At 41.7% G+C, this 15399-nt stretch overlaps 1 protein-coding gene across 4 annotated transcripts in view; it reads right to left on the bottom strand.

Annotated features, from left to right (window-relative positions):
• The window catches only part of NIPBL (NIPBL cohesin loading factor), a 155038-nt gene extending 153485 nt beyond the window's left edge, over positions 1–1553 (bottom strand). For all 4 annotated transcript variants that reach the window (XM_058680016.1, XM_058680018.1, XM_004583653.3 and 1 more), the window contains exon 1: positions 1416–1553. The gene's annotated coding sequence lies outside the window, so the exon portion shown is untranslated. The remainder of the gene's footprint in view (positions 1–1415) is intronic.
• Positions 1554–15399: the final 13846 nt, after the last annotated feature.

Genomic DNA, 15399 nt, shown 5'->3' on the forward strand with positions numbered 1-15399 from the left:
TGTTGCTTCATTTTAACCAAAGAAAAGTTTTCCTTCAGACACTACGAAAACAAAGTATCAAAATGGTCCAACTCAGGTACCTTGATTTTTCAACATAATTTGTATGACTGAGGACTTTTAAATTGGTGCTTTCCCCCTTACACTGACCAATACGACCAACGTCTGGACAAACTTAAGCTGGGTAAACTACAACTTGTTAAGATAGGACTGATCTTTTTCTCCAGCATTTTACAGCTACGTTTGACCTATTAAAATGACACCTCTCTCATTACACAGTCAAACATCATGGCACAAACAGCCAATGACAATCCTGGGACCTCAAGAAGATGTGCCCTGACTTGTGAGGATGGCACCTTCTACATGTATAAGGTTTGTGAACTTCCTGAGGGTTTAGAGTGAAACTTTTCATTTCTGCCCCTTTTAGAGAAAACTGGCTGTGCCCCATCCCAGCACCATTCTCCGAACATTTAAAATTCTTTATAGGCTCGTACACGTTTGGGTCAGGAAGTACCTGAGTGTTTTACGTACAGCCGTTTAAAACTGTCCTTACATAACACATACAAAATATAAAGTGGCGGAGTAAACCTGTCAAGAACTTTACACTTGTCTTTGAATAAAAAGTCCATGTGCAACACACACACACACTCACACTGTCAAAGAACATAAAAGCTCTGAGGTGGGGAGGGGGCAGGCGGTGTGCAGTGTACCATCCACTACGATTTCTTTTTCTGTTAAATATTCATGTGGACGATTTAATTCCTTCAAAAAGAAAAACGAGTCTTTCTGAACTTTCCAACGTCCACACCAAGTTTTACAAAGAGAAAAAAAGAATCACCCCCGGATCCGTGTCTGAGTATTTACATTTGTCTCACTAACTGAAACTACTTCCTCCCTTCGTGGGGTCACAGGGGGAAGAACGGGGAGGGGGGGTTGTTTGTTTCACTGGGACGTTCCCCACTCCCAGACCGGGAAAGTTGTAAATATGGGGACGATCGGGCACAGTCGCTGCTAGTTGTATTGTTTCCGCCTCCTCGCTTAGCTACGGCTCCTCTCCCGGGCGAGGCCTGTCACCGACCAGCAGCAAGTCGCTCCGCTCAGCCCGGAGCTCTCCTAATCCCCGAGCTCAAGTAGATTCCGCTGGCCCGCGGCCTGCACTCTCCGCCGGGCCTACGCCTCCCCGGCCGCCCCGGCAGGAGCCCAGTCCCCGCCACCGGAGCCGGCCGGGGAGCGGGGCTACCCAACCACCGCCACCCAGGGCGGCTGCCACCAGAGAGGAGCCAACTCCAGAGACTCGCCGCCAGTGGAAGAGACCTGGGGCCGCTGAGGAAACGGCGGGGAGGGGAGCGAGGAGGAGAGACGCTGAGGACCTGGCGCCGCCGCCGCCGCCGCCGCCGAAAGAAAGAGCAGGAATTTACCTGGGCGAATCGGCGTCTGAATCCGAGGGGAGGCCGAGGCCGCTGTGGCGAGAGACTATAATCCGGGCCGGGAGGAGGGGGGGTGGCTACGGCTCCTCTTCCGTCTCCTCAGTGCGGGGAACATGTAGAGCCGGGGGGAGACCAGCCGAGAAGACAAATCGCTGCTTCTTCTTCCTCCTCCTCCTCCTTCTCCCACATAGAAACACTCACAAACACCCGACCGGGGGGCCCGAGCTACCGGGGGGGCATCGCCGCGGGCCCGGGAACCAATCCTCCTGTCGGCGGGGGCGTCCCTCCCTGCGGCTTGGCGGTGTCGGGTGAGTCGGTACCGACGGAGGGAGGGGGGGAGGGCGGGGGGAAGGAGCCCTGTGTGTGTCTCTCTCTCTCTCTCTCTCCTCTCTCTCTCTCCTCTCGCTCTCTCTCTCTCTCTCGTTCCGTCTCTCCCTCTCAGAACAAAATGCCGACCGGAAGTGCAGCTGCAGGAATGACTCCCTCCGCCGGCGCCAAACACTAACAACCACCCCCTCTTCCCCACTCCACTTCCGCCACCGCCGCCGCCGCCGCCGCGGCCGCCGCTGCTGTCGCCACTCGGGCTCGAGTCCTCGGCTGAGGCGGGCCTCTCGGCGCCGGAGCCCGGGCGGCCGGGGTGGCGGCCCGGCGGCGGCGGCGGCGGCCGAGGCTCACCTCTGCGGCCCGTCTCCTCGGGGCGGCCCGTGGAGGTGGCGGGCGTTGTCGAGCGTGCGAAGCGGCGTGGGGGCTACGGGCGCGGGCGGCCCCCCGGTTCTCGGTGGACTTGAGGTGCCTGGACGAGGCTGACAGGAGCCGGGCCCGAGTGCGATCGGTGCTTGTGTGCGTGGTAGGGGGACGGCCAGGCCGGGCCAGGCTCGCAGGCCGCGGAGGGCGGCGGCTGGAAGCCCAGCTGGTCGTCGTTAGCTCTTCACGGAGCTCCGCTCCGGGGGCGGCGGCCTGGAGGACGCCCGCGATGCGACGGCAGCGGCTGTGCCTCGTTGGGTTTTTCCTTTGATTTATATTTTTTAATGGTGTCCCTGTGGCCAGGTGGATGGATGTATCGTACACCTTGTCTTTTTTTTTTTTTTTTTTTTTTTTTTTTTTTTTGCGAGGCCGGATTTGGACGCCCGTGCGACTGTTGTTTCTGCGGAGTTAAGAGCGCAATCCTGGCAAGTCACGAAGACCACCCCCTACCCCCTCCTCAGCTGCATTGACTTGGAATCGTGCTTGTGATGCATTTATTTCTGGAAATGGTGCTGTGTCTGCTGCTGCTGCTGCTTTTCGGTGGCCGGCTGGTTTGGGGGCTCTTCCCCAGCAGTCGGGATCGAGGCCTGTAGGCGACGCTGTGGCTGACGAGGAGCCGGCGAGGTGTGTGGGTGGAGCCGAGCGCGGCGGCCCCGGACCCGGGGCGGACCCGGGGCCAGCGGCATTTTCTTCCTTCGGTTCGACACGCGGAAGCCCCGGACAAGGCTGGAGTACAAAATGTGATCAGACGTCCACGTATCGTGGGTTTTGGGTTTTTTTTTTTTTGTAATCTTTTTACTGTAATAACGAAGTCACTTCATCGTATCCTGGTTCTATGTAAAAGTTTCTTGTGTAGATTTTTTAAAAAGGGCTATTCTCCAGGTTAAAAAAAAGTGCAGTAGGTAAGCGAATTTTACTCAAATGTGATGGAATTTGTTTCACATTGTTAAGAGTTAAATCAACGTTAACTGGGGGCATTTGTGTCTGTACTAGTGAGCTAAAAAAAAAAAAAGTGGGGGTGGGAAAACTTGCCTACAGGTGATTCCTTTGATCCGAACCTCCCCCCAGGGCACTAAGGTCTAGTCACTCCTCTACTCTAACCCTTGACTGAGGACTAGGGACGCGGGCAGGTAGGGATGGGGAGGGTCTTCTTCCCTCTGCCTGGTTCCTTAGTTTTCCCTGGGGTTTGGTCCCTCACTTCCAGTGTTTTGTTCAAATACGTTAGTGCTTCCATAACCCCTTTCTCATTTTATCCTTCGGACATTCTTCATGGCTTTTAAAAAAAATTATTATTTCCTCTTCCTCTGGTTGAACATATCCTCCAGATTTTTTTTTTTTCCCTACAGGTGTTAGGACCGTTCCTAAAGTAAATGCCAATTAGTAGATTCTGAATATTTGGTTCCTAAGTGAAAGAGGATTCTAAGGTCCTTGGCAACCTCCCTCCCCATTTCTGAATACTGCCCTTCATTGTATTCTTAATATGTATTTACATGTTATGCAGCACTTTTTGAAAGATGGTGCCAACGGTGGGAAGATATCTAGTGGAATAATGCATGATTACTGCAGAGCTCGGGAAAAGAGAGCCGTCTGACAGCCCAGCACCACACCAGCAGCCCACACATGGACGATCTTTACTTGGCTTTAGATTTCTACAGGGGCATGCAGGAGAGTGGATTCATGAATCACCTGGTCATAGACCTTGTGACAATTACCCTTGCTCACCCTCCCGGCCAGTCTGGTCTGTGTCTCACTCCGTACACGCTGTTTCCATTGGATTGAAATCTATGAGAATTTGGTTGACTCGACCCAGATTCAGCACCACAGGAATAGTTCATTCAGCAAGTATTTATTAGGCACAAAATGTGTGCCAAAGTGATTAAAAAGGTGCTTTTTTTTCCCTGAGGCTATGAGCTCTCTATAAAAAGGCCACATACGCTGCTTTACTCAAACATTACTACTTCGGTTATGCTGTCGGGCAAAACAAGTGCGCGTGAGGTGTATTTTTGTAGTTTTCTTAGGAAAAAAAGGTTTCCATGAAAACTGAAGTCAGGTTTAGTGTGGGTGTCTTATGGTAGCATTAGATATATCAATAAATTAATTGAAAATCACTTTGAAAACTAAAATGGTGATATATTTTATATCTTAATGGCTGGAGGGGAAGTCTTGATATGAATTTAAGGAGATCACTAAACTAGAAGCTGTTTAATCACCCTTTTCCTATATTTAACATTTTTTGACTTTTAGCTTTGATAGGTATTTTTGTAACCTTTATCATAATGAAACATTGATTCTAAGAGCTTTAATATGCAGATGGATCAGAATGGGTTTTCACTCACTTTCAAAGTGCCAGTGTTTTGTTCGGTTTTGTTTTCTTGGTTATGGCAGCACAGTTATTCACCTATATTCTTCCTTAAATGTTATTGCTAAACCATTAATTTAGCATGTCCAAATAATTGCAGCTGATAGAATTTACGGTTGAAAGTTTTGGCATAATTGCAGCATTTAATTTGAAATTTATTTTTTTTGAGATGAATTCTAAAAATAAACATTAAGGACTAGATTAGGTACCAGTTAGCTTTATGTTAGGCACCTCATTTGCGTACGGTAGTGAATGAAAATAAGCTCACCGTTTTTGAGGATTTTAGCATAGATATTTTATATCAACTTTTTTCAGATTGTAGAATTATTTCAATTTATCCCAGATATTTCCCCATTAAATCAATTGATATTTTGCTCACTTATTAAGTGTGCAAGTTGAGAACTTACACAGATTTTATTTATCAAGTGTTTTCTTGATTTCATTTTTTTCCTTTTTAAAGTTCCCCAATAACATCAATGTGTTTTGCCCAAATCATTTAACTCTTTGGTGACCTTATATTATAGGTATCTCACTGTTATATCCTTGATTTATTAGTTTTAATCTGAAGTGTATACAGCTCAATGGCCTTTTTTTTCATTTTTAGATTTTTAAACTTATAATCTGTTTACTTTAAAAGTAGAAACAGAGACAGATCAAATACCTGCCAGTTGACTGCCCCAAATGCCCGCAGTAGCCAGGGCTGGGCCAGGCAGAGCTAGGGTCTCCTATCTGAGCAGGAGGGATACAGCTGCTTCTGCCAACACCTGCTGCCTATGAGCAGGAAGTGGGAATTCAAAGTGCAGCTTTGTCTCAAACCCAGGCACTTGGAAAGTTAATGCAGATGTCCCACACATACTCTTTAATCTCTGCGAAACACCCCCACCTCTCAATAAACTTTTATCTGAACTTATAGCACCTCCTTGCCATAACCAAGTTGCATGACTCAGTTTTATCTGCCAGGGATGTCCTTATACATGAACACTAGATTGCTGAAGATTTAATAAGAAAAAACTTTAATGGGTGTTAAGTATTAACTGTATTGGATGTCATCAGGAATGAGTAAAACTGGCAGATTATGAATTTTGTTTTTACTGTAGAATATCTTCAGGAAAGCATGCAATTTGCCATAAAATGATCAAAATAAAGATTTTTAGAAAATAACTTTCTTATTGTTCAATGCCTGCTCATTATCCTTTGGTGATCATCTCTTAATAGGAACAAGTTTTGTCTAATTATTTGAGAGAGTGTTCCTATCCCTTGGTTTACTTCCTAAGTACTTGAAACATTTGGGACTGGACTGGGCCAAAGTCAGGAATCAAAAACTCAATCCAGGTCTCCCATATGGGTGGCAAGAGCCCCGTGACTTGAGCCATCACCATTGCCTCCCAGGAGTCTTGCATTAATGGTCGGCTGGATACTTAAGCCAGATCTGGGGCTGAGAACAAGGTACTGCAGTACAGAATGCAAGCATCTTAACCAGTTCCTTAAGTGCTCAGCTAAACACCTGTTCCTCGCAACAAATTTTTAAAAGATTAAAAATGAGAAATAAGGGCTCGGCAGCGTGGCCTAGTGGCTAAGGTCCTCGCCTTGATCCCATATGGCTGCTAGTTCTAGTCCCGGCAGCTCCACTTCCTCTCTATCCCTCCTCCTCTCAGTATATCTGACTTTGTAATAAAAATAAAATAAATCTTTGAAAAAAAAATGAGAAATAAAAGGTACAGGAATAGGTTAGTTTAGACTATCCAAATATTCCATATTAAGATAATTATTTTTAGGGTGACTTCAAGAACTTTGTTAAAGAGATAATTAAGGATGTTGATTTTGAAGGCACAGTGATAGGAAAAGACAACTTTTATAAATTAAAAAAAAAGACAACTTTTGTAAGTCTGTTCTTATTGTAACTTTCAGTGCAAATACAGTATTTGAATTTGTGTTCATGAAATATTTCATCCATCTTTGTTAAGAGTATAGAAGAGTATAGAAGAATTACAACCCTGGATGCCTTTATTATTATTGGCTTATACTGGTCCTTTAAGCATTAAATTTTTTTTTTCCTCTTATTTATTTGAAAAAGAGAAACATGGAGAGACAGAGAGGTCTTCCATTCACGCTGCAGGGCTGGGCCAGGCTACAGCCAAGAGCCAGGAGCTGCTTCTGGGTCTCCCGTCTTCCCCTGCTTTCCTAGGCTCGGTAGCAGGGAGCTGCTGGACTTCAATCAGTGGTTAGGGGTAGGTGCTGTGAATCAGCAGGTTAAAGCCACAACCGGGGATGCCCACATCCCATGTCAAAATGTCTAGGACCCAGCCCTGCCTGGGTTTCAGATCCAGCTTCCTACTCGGGCAGCATGTGATGACCCAGGCACTTGCATTCCTGCCCCTCCTTGTGGGAAAACCTGGTGGAGTAACCCCTGCCTTCAGCCTGACCCAGTGCTAGCTATTGAAGGCATTTGGGGAAATGAACCAGCAGGTTTAACATCTCTGTCACGCTACCTTTCAAATAAATTTTTTAAAATAAGCTTTGTCTTTTCAGTAATCCTTTTTGCATGTAATTATGAATATTCTCTCAATCTGCTATTCATTTAAAATCCTGTGACTTAGCTATATTGTTTATATTTTTTGTGTGTGCCTGATGTTCTTAAATCAAGGTCATCTAGAAAAACTTATTTATAAGACTTACCAATTTATTTTGAAAAAATGAACCATTTAAAGTATAAATGAAGTATATATAAATAAAGTATAAGTTAAATATAAATTTGAAGTATAAATGAAATATAAAGCATAAAAATGCTCATTTTAACTGCTCTTTTGAATAGGTATAGTGTGTAGTCAAAAGCATCTAATCCAGACCAGAGCCGGCACGGCTCATGTACCATGTAGGTCACGAAATAAATGATTTGTGACTAGCATTTTTACTTACAGTGTGGAAAACAGAAAACCTGAGAGTACATCATAGGTGGAAAGATATGTGATTTAAAATACTCATTCCTTTTGTTTATATGCTGTATTCCTGTGCAATAAGTCTTACTATGGGCTTCCTTAGAAGGAAGAGATTTGATACTGGCTTCAGAAAGCTAATACGGAAAAGGGTGGAAAGTAAAGAAACGTTGATACAAATGTCTAAATTGTGAGAATTATTTTCCTAGTGGATATGCGTTTGCTGTATTTAGATCTATGATCATTACTGATCTGTCTTAGCTCATTTTTAAGGGTTTATTTATTTTTGTTTGAAAGAGTCACAGAGAAGGAAATTCAGAGAGAGAGAATTTTTATCACTGGTTCACTCTCGAAATGGCCAAAACAGCTATAGCTGGGCCTGTCTAAAGCTAGGAACTTCTTCTGGGTTTCCATGTAGGTGCAGGGGTCTCTAGCATTGGCTAATCCTCTGCTGCTTTCCCAGGTCATAAGCAGGGAGGGATAAAAGCAGAGCAGCCAGGACATGAACCAGACTCACATGGATGCTGGTGCCATAGGTGGAGGCTGAACTTGCTATGCTTAGTACCTGCCCCTTAACATTTTCTAATCTAAATGTTTTATTCAGCAGAAGAATAAGTATGAGATAAATTGTTTCTATTTTTTTCCTACTTTGTCTTTAGTTTTTTAGTATATGTGCTGCCGAAGCGAGCACACTTTCTCTTTAGTTTTTAAGCTAGTGTTTGTTAATTTGTTACAGAAGGCCAAAGCAAATTGCAATGTTTAGTAAAGTAATTAGAAGAATATTCCAGGGACCTGCAACATGGCACAGAGAGTAAAGTTGTTGCCCGCAGTGCCTGTATCCCACATGGGTGCCAGTTCCTGTCCCAACTATTCCACTTACAGTCCAGCTGCCTGCTAATGACCTGGGAAAAGCAGCAGGATATGGTTCAAGTACGTGGGCCCCTGCCACCCATTTGGGACCTGGATGAATCTCCTAGCTCCTGGCTTCAGCTTGACCCCGGCCTGTCCTGGGTGTTGTGGCCACACAGGGAGTGAGCCAGAGATGAAAGATCTCTGCCTCTGACTCTCTCTTCTGTACCTCTTTGAAATAAATAAATAAGGCTTTAAAACAAACAAAAAATGTTATTGCTTAAAAATGACAGAAACTGCATGCCTCCTAAGAATTAAATTTTAATAATGTGTTTCAATGTAGATAAAAGTAACTAAAACTCTCTTTTACCATCAATTCATATATTGAAATAAAGGTAATTAAATTGTATACAGACTCTAACAGAGAGAAACTTGATGGAATTGTGTATACAATTTTAAAAGGGGGCATTGTGTTGTAAATGTGGAATGAAGTGTGCAACAGAAAAGAAAATCAGGATAATCCTATTAAACATTTCACCTCCTGTTTCACATTGGTTGTTTGGTGCATGTTTCAGTATTGTAACGTTGCTGAGGCTACTTAAGAAAGCACTAATAAAATTTTTGCTTTTCAGATATGTGATTCCAGGATCCTTTCATTTGTGGATGTGTGAGGCCTGGGTTGGTTAAAACCTTGTCTAAATTAAGGAAGGGATTCTATTACTAACCAGCAGAGGGAGCCGAGTCCGTCTTGGAAGGCAGGAGTACAAAGGAAGACCACATGACTTCCTGTTTTGAATTTAACTGTTGTGGCAGCTAATGTCTTAAGCTGTTTATCAAAAAGTCAAGCAAAAGGAGAAAAAAGCTACCAGTATAACCCAAGGTGGAGAGGATCACACTTTTTTTTTTTTTTTTTTTTTTTTTGAGGATCACACTTTTAACTGTCAAAATTGCCATGCAAGAAGCAAATTCTTTAAGGACAGCCAAGGGAAGCATGTTGTGTGAAATAGAAATCTTTTAAAACCAGGTGTTAAAAATTGAGTAAGACATGCAAACATTAATAGTAATTTTCTTTTTACTATGGTGAAAATGTATCAGAACACAGCAATAATTTGCCAAATATTAAGTACATTGAAGTACAAGTATAAAGTGGAAACAATGCCTTAGTCACTATGAATTGCTAGCTAGTCAGCTGTAATAGTGACCATCTCTTATTAATTCTGTTTTTGCTTAAGGCTGAAATTTGGTCTAAGTAGACAAATTTAAAAATTATAAAGATATAAATAAGAGACCTTACAGTGATATGCACTTAATCTACAAAATAAGGGATACATATTAATAGAAAATATTGACAATGCATGGAGATGATATAAAAATAGAAAATGATTTTCACTACCCTTTATAAACACAGCAAAGAAAGTACCTTTCTTGTGGAAAACATTTGAAAAAAAAAGCATTTGGAGAAGTAACAGCTAAATGATAACTGTGTGTCAGTTCATTGCTTTCTAAGAGCCTTACAATGCTTGGTAAAATGAATTCACATTGAACAGATATGATCTACTTAATGTTAAAGCTCTTAGCTGACTATATCAAATTAAAATTTTAAAAATCTAACATTTTCTAAATAATTGAAGTTATAATCTAGCTGTTTCTTTGAAGGTTTGTGAAGCATACTGTCCAGATCATACAAGGGCAATCTATTCTGACGTTATTTTAGCCATATGTACAACTAGGAGTTGTTTAAAACTGGGTATGAGAATATGGGTGGTGGATAGGGGCCTGTGTTCAAGCTACAGGGTTTCTTTTTGAGATAATGAAAATGCTCTAAAACAATGTAGGAATGAATGGTTGCATGTGTTGATGACTATTAAAAACCACTGAATTGTACACTTTAATTGGGAGAATCACATAGTATGTGAGCTTCATCTCAGTCTAGTAAAGAAAAAACGGACTCAATTTCCACTTTGTATTTACATACTGAAAATACCTATTATTAGATTTAATTAGATTATAATTAGATTTCCCTAATTTCAAGAAAGAGAAAATACATTAACACAAAGACTTAAGTGATGTAAGAATTTGGTTACAGCACTAGACATTTCAGAAATATTAATGCAATCATATCAATCCACTACATCAGAAAACACATAGTTGTCTAAAAGGTATTCATCATCCATCTCTTGTAAAATCTCACTGAAAGGAAACAGTGGAATAGAAAATTACTCGTTAAATGATGCTATGATAATTCATTGGACATTTGAGAAAAAGCTGCTTAGTATCCCTTTTATCTGTACTGAATCTCATACACCTTAGAAAAAAATAAGATTGATACCAAATTTTCAATGATTAAGTATTTCAAAGCTAAAATATGAAACATTTTAAAAAGAAGATATGAATAAGTTACATTACAGACCAAGGAATCTAACATTTCTTGGATCACTAAATGGGAGATTTGTTGTGGTGGCCTAAGCAGACTTCTGTGATGAGCGATGCATCAGGCTTTCTGCATTTGTTCCTTACAGTCTGTGTAGGTCTGTATTTTTGTGTGTGCACGTGTATGTGAAGACCTCTCAGTGAATGGACTGCAGAAGCAGCAGTGGTCCCATAAGATTGTAATGAAGAAGAAAAACCTAGTAGAGGTAACCTAGTATTTCCACTGTGCCTTGTAAATTTTTAGACATGTTCAGAAATACAAATACCATTATGACAACTGCTTACAGTAGTCATACAGTAACATATAGGCTTGCAGCCTAGGGACAATAGAATATACCATGTGGCACGAATGTGTGGTAGGTTATACCACTTAGGGTTGTGTAAGTAGAATCTTAAGATGTTTTTACAAAGATGCAATAACTTAACACATTCTCTAAAATATATCCCTGTTGTTAAGCAATGGCAGCATTAACATATTCTTAATGTATCTTACTCTTGCTGTTGTTAGAGAAAGTATCTTCCCCTAACTTGTCCTCTAATTGCAAGCTGTATAAACTTGAACAGACACTATGTTTGTCAGATGGCTGGCTCACCAAATGTTAGTATTTCAGTGAAAAATTAAAGGTTTCTGGCTTTAATGTTCCTCTAATATGCATATATTATCAGGGCAATAAAAAATCTATACTTTGGAATAAAATCTAGATACAACCCATCGAGTATAAATTGACATAGAAATCACACATTTTTAAAAAACTTAAACGTTTTTTATTTGAGAGAGAGTGTATCTCTATTCCTAGCTCACTTCTCCAATGCTCAGAACAGTGAACCAACATTTTTTTATAGGAACCCAACTACTTGAGCCGTTTAAGTATTACAAGTTCAGATACCTAGATACCAGTTTCACACTCTAGGGCCTGGCTCCATAGCCTAATGGCTAAATCCTCACCTTGTGTGCTCCAGGATCCCATGTGGCCACCGGTTCATGTCCCAGCTGATACACTTCCCATCCAGCAACTTTCTTGTGGCCTGGAAAGGCAGTATAGGATGGCCCAAGACCGTGGGACCCTGCATCCACATTGGAGACCTGGAGGATGCTCCAGGCAGATTGGCGGCTCAGCTCTGGCCATTGCAGCCACTTGGGAATTGAATCCGTGGGCAGAAGATCTTTCTCTCTGTAAAATCTGCCTTTCCAATAAAAATAAATCTTTTAAAAATTAGACTCTAAAATGTTACATTGTTTTTATGTCTAGCCTTTGCCATTACTAATTGAAATTTCATTTCTTTGTGAAATGAAGAGTTTCATACAAACCTTGAAAATTTGGATTTAAATAAATAATAGAAATGTGGGTAAATATAAACATTATGTCTTTGGGGGGCAGGGAGGGCAGACCAGCCTTAACTTCGCAGACGTTGGCTAGGACACCTTCCTCTCCTGCCAGAATGCCTGGGTTCATGACCTGACCCCATTCTGAAATCTTGCTTTCTGCTAATGTGCATCCTGAAAAGCAGCAGCTAATGGCTCAAGTACTTGAATCCTTGTCAATCATGTGAAAAAAACAGATTGAGTTCCCAACTCCTGACTTTGGCCTGGCCCAGTCCCAACTCTTACAGGCACTGGGGCTTGAGCCAGCAGAGGAGAGTTTATTCTCTCTCTCTCTCAAATTAAAAACAAAACAAAACTTAACTACACAGTTTTTTTTTTTATGATACACATCTTCGGGAATTTTTTGAAGACCCCCCTTACCTATTTGAATTTCTTTTCTATAATAAATATAAATCACACTGATAATACGGAAAAATACAAATTTTCATTAAAAAAAACCTTTTTCATAGCAAAATAGAAAAATAGAATGTTGCAATAGAATGTTGCAAATAGCTGAGGCATATAGGCCAAATTGGAAGAAAGCAGCTTCAGCATTCTCCCTTTCTTCACCTTACTCCTCATTTCTTCTACAGCTCTACCTGCTCTCCTGTTCAACCCCATGAACTAGTTTCTCCCGCCTCCTCTCCATCACCTCAGTTCGGCCCTTGGAGTGAAACATTTAGTACTGTCTTGCCCAGTTTGGCACTTCCCCTTCTGCTACCTCCTAAATGATAAATGAACACTGACCAATTATGAACTGAATTAAACTTTCCCCAATACTATTTATCCTATATAGGAAACTAATACAGGCAGCAGGGAACCATAAATCATAAGTCAAACCAAAAATAATAAAAGACCTCATACAGTCATCTGGATGAAAGGGGTGTAGATATAAACAGAGCTAAAACACGTCATTGCTGTCAGTCTGCTTTGCCGAGGTTTTCACCAGTTCCCCATTGAGAAGTAATTGGCAGTAACATCAAAATCACACTCCAAGGAGCAGTTAGGATGTGGGTTAAAATGCCTACATCTTTTTTTTTAATTTATTCATTAATTACATTGTATTATGTGACACAGTTTCATAGGTACTGGGATTCTCCCCACCCCTCTCCAAACCCTCCCTAAAATGCCTACATCTTGCATCAGAGTACCTGAGTTGTATTCCACATCCTGGATCCTGGTTACAGCTTCCTGCTGATGTGGAGCCTGAGAGGCAGCTCAGGTTATGGTAAATTATTTTGGTTCCTATCCCCTCTGGGGAGACCTGGTTTGAGTTCCTAGTTCCTGGGTTTGGCCTCGGCCCAGTCCTAAATTTTGCAGATAGATGGGGAGTAAACTAGCAGATAGAAGCTCTCGCAGTTTGTTTTCCTCTATCTCTCTCCCTCTCAAGTAAATAAACATTTAAAAACACAAGAAAATCACACTCTGGTGCCAGCACTATGGTGTAGAAGGCTAAACCTCAGCCTTTAGTACCAGCATCCCCTGTGGGTGCTGGCTCAAGTCCTGGCTATTCCACTTCCAATTCACCTCTCTGCTTATTGCCTAGGATAAAAGCAGAGGTTGACTCAAGTCTGGTTTCCTGCACCCAAATGAAAGACCCAGAAGAAGCTTCTGGCTCCTAACTTACGATAAACTCAACTTCCAGCCATTACAGCTATTTGGGGAGTAAAACGGGATGGAAATTCTATCTCCTCTTTCTTTGATTCTACCTTTCAAATAAAATCTTAAAAACCACACAAAAATCTCTTTTTTTCTCCACTCTCCTTCTGCCACTATGGCACGGGGTAAGAGTCCTTTCTATCTCAGAGCCCCCTCCCGTCACTAGGACAGGAATCTCCTTTCTTAACTTTTCTAATAAATCTTGCTTTAAAAGTTAAAAAAAAAAACCACCAAAATCACTCTATAATTTGCATATTTATAGTTATATTAACTTTACACTTTACTATGTAGTTTTGTCTTTCTTGATTAAATCAGTATTTTTTTCTAAATAAAGGTGCAAGTTAAAGGAATCCTATGCGATCCTATTAAAAAAACATGGTAAGTCTAAAGGATGTGATCTCCATGGAGGGCAACTTACAAAGATACATGGACATGCCTTTCTTCTTTGTATATGTTATCTGGACTAGAAACATTATATCTAATGGTTGAGCTGCTTGGAAGTATCAGATGAGGATGTTGAAAGGAAGACCTGAAAACTTTGCCTTTTCACTTACTCATGGAGGCTGCGCATGTTTGGTAAGAATTCTGAATGTAGCATTTCCTACACAGACAAATCACTCAACTCGCTAAATTCGTTTCTTCTTTAAAGTAGGCAAGCTAACATATGGCTAAAGGTAAGAGTTAAGGAAGATAATAGTTGAAAAGAGTTAGCACAGTGTGTCGCACATAATCAACTCTAAATGTTTAGTTGGTTGTTACTGCAAGTTTTAATTCTGATCCTGATATAAGGCAAGTTACCCCCAAATAACCCAGTACTATCATATATATGATGAATGTATTATTTAGCAATACAAATCAAGAAACAGCCCTAGCTTTTTTTTTTTTAGGATTTATTCATTTTTTATTGCAAAGTCAGATATACAGAGAGGAGGAGAGACAGAGAGGAAGATCTTCTGTCCAATGATTCACTCCCCAAAGCTGCGCTGATCCGAAGCCAGGAGCCAGGAACTTCCTCCAGGTCTCCCATGCAAGTGCAGGGTCCCAAGGTTTTGGGCCGTCCTCTCCTGCTTTCCAGGCCACAATCAGGGAGCTGGGGGGGAAGTGGAGCTGCCAGGACTAGAACTGGCACCCATATGGAATCCTGGTACATTCAAGGCGAGGACTCTAGCTGCTAGGCCATGCCACTGGGCCCAGCCTTAGCTTTTTAAAGTAAGGAATGCATGCATATGTTGTGACTAAGGCTTTATAAATTAGTATGTTTCAGTGATGAATAAGCTTTTGAAGATGATTGGCTTACTTCACTGAGAATTTATGGGAAAGGAATAGCTGTACCAAGCCCTCATTCTCAATTTACCTTCACTAGAGTCTCGGACACTAAATGACTATTTACACCGAAGCTGTCAGGGAAATGGTATGTATAGTACAGTTATTGCTAGTTACATGTGCTAAGATACAAAGACACTATTCTTTCTAGAGGTTTATTATTATTTTTTATTTATTTTTATTGCAAAGGCAGATTTACAGAGAGGAGAGACAGCAAGGTCTTCCATCCATTGATTCACTTTCCAAATAGCCACATTGGCCGAAGCTAAACCAATCTGAAGCCAGGAGCCAGGGACTTCTTCCTGGTCTCCCACT

The sequence above is a fragment of the Ochotona princeps genome, chromosome 23, assembly GCF_030435755.1.
Source record: "Ochotona princeps isolate mOchPri1 chromosome 23, mOchPri1.hap1, whole genome shotgun sequence".
In the NCBI taxonomy this organism is placed as follows: Eukaryota; Metazoa; Chordata; class Mammalia; order Lagomorpha; family Ochotonidae; genus Ochotona; species Ochotona princeps.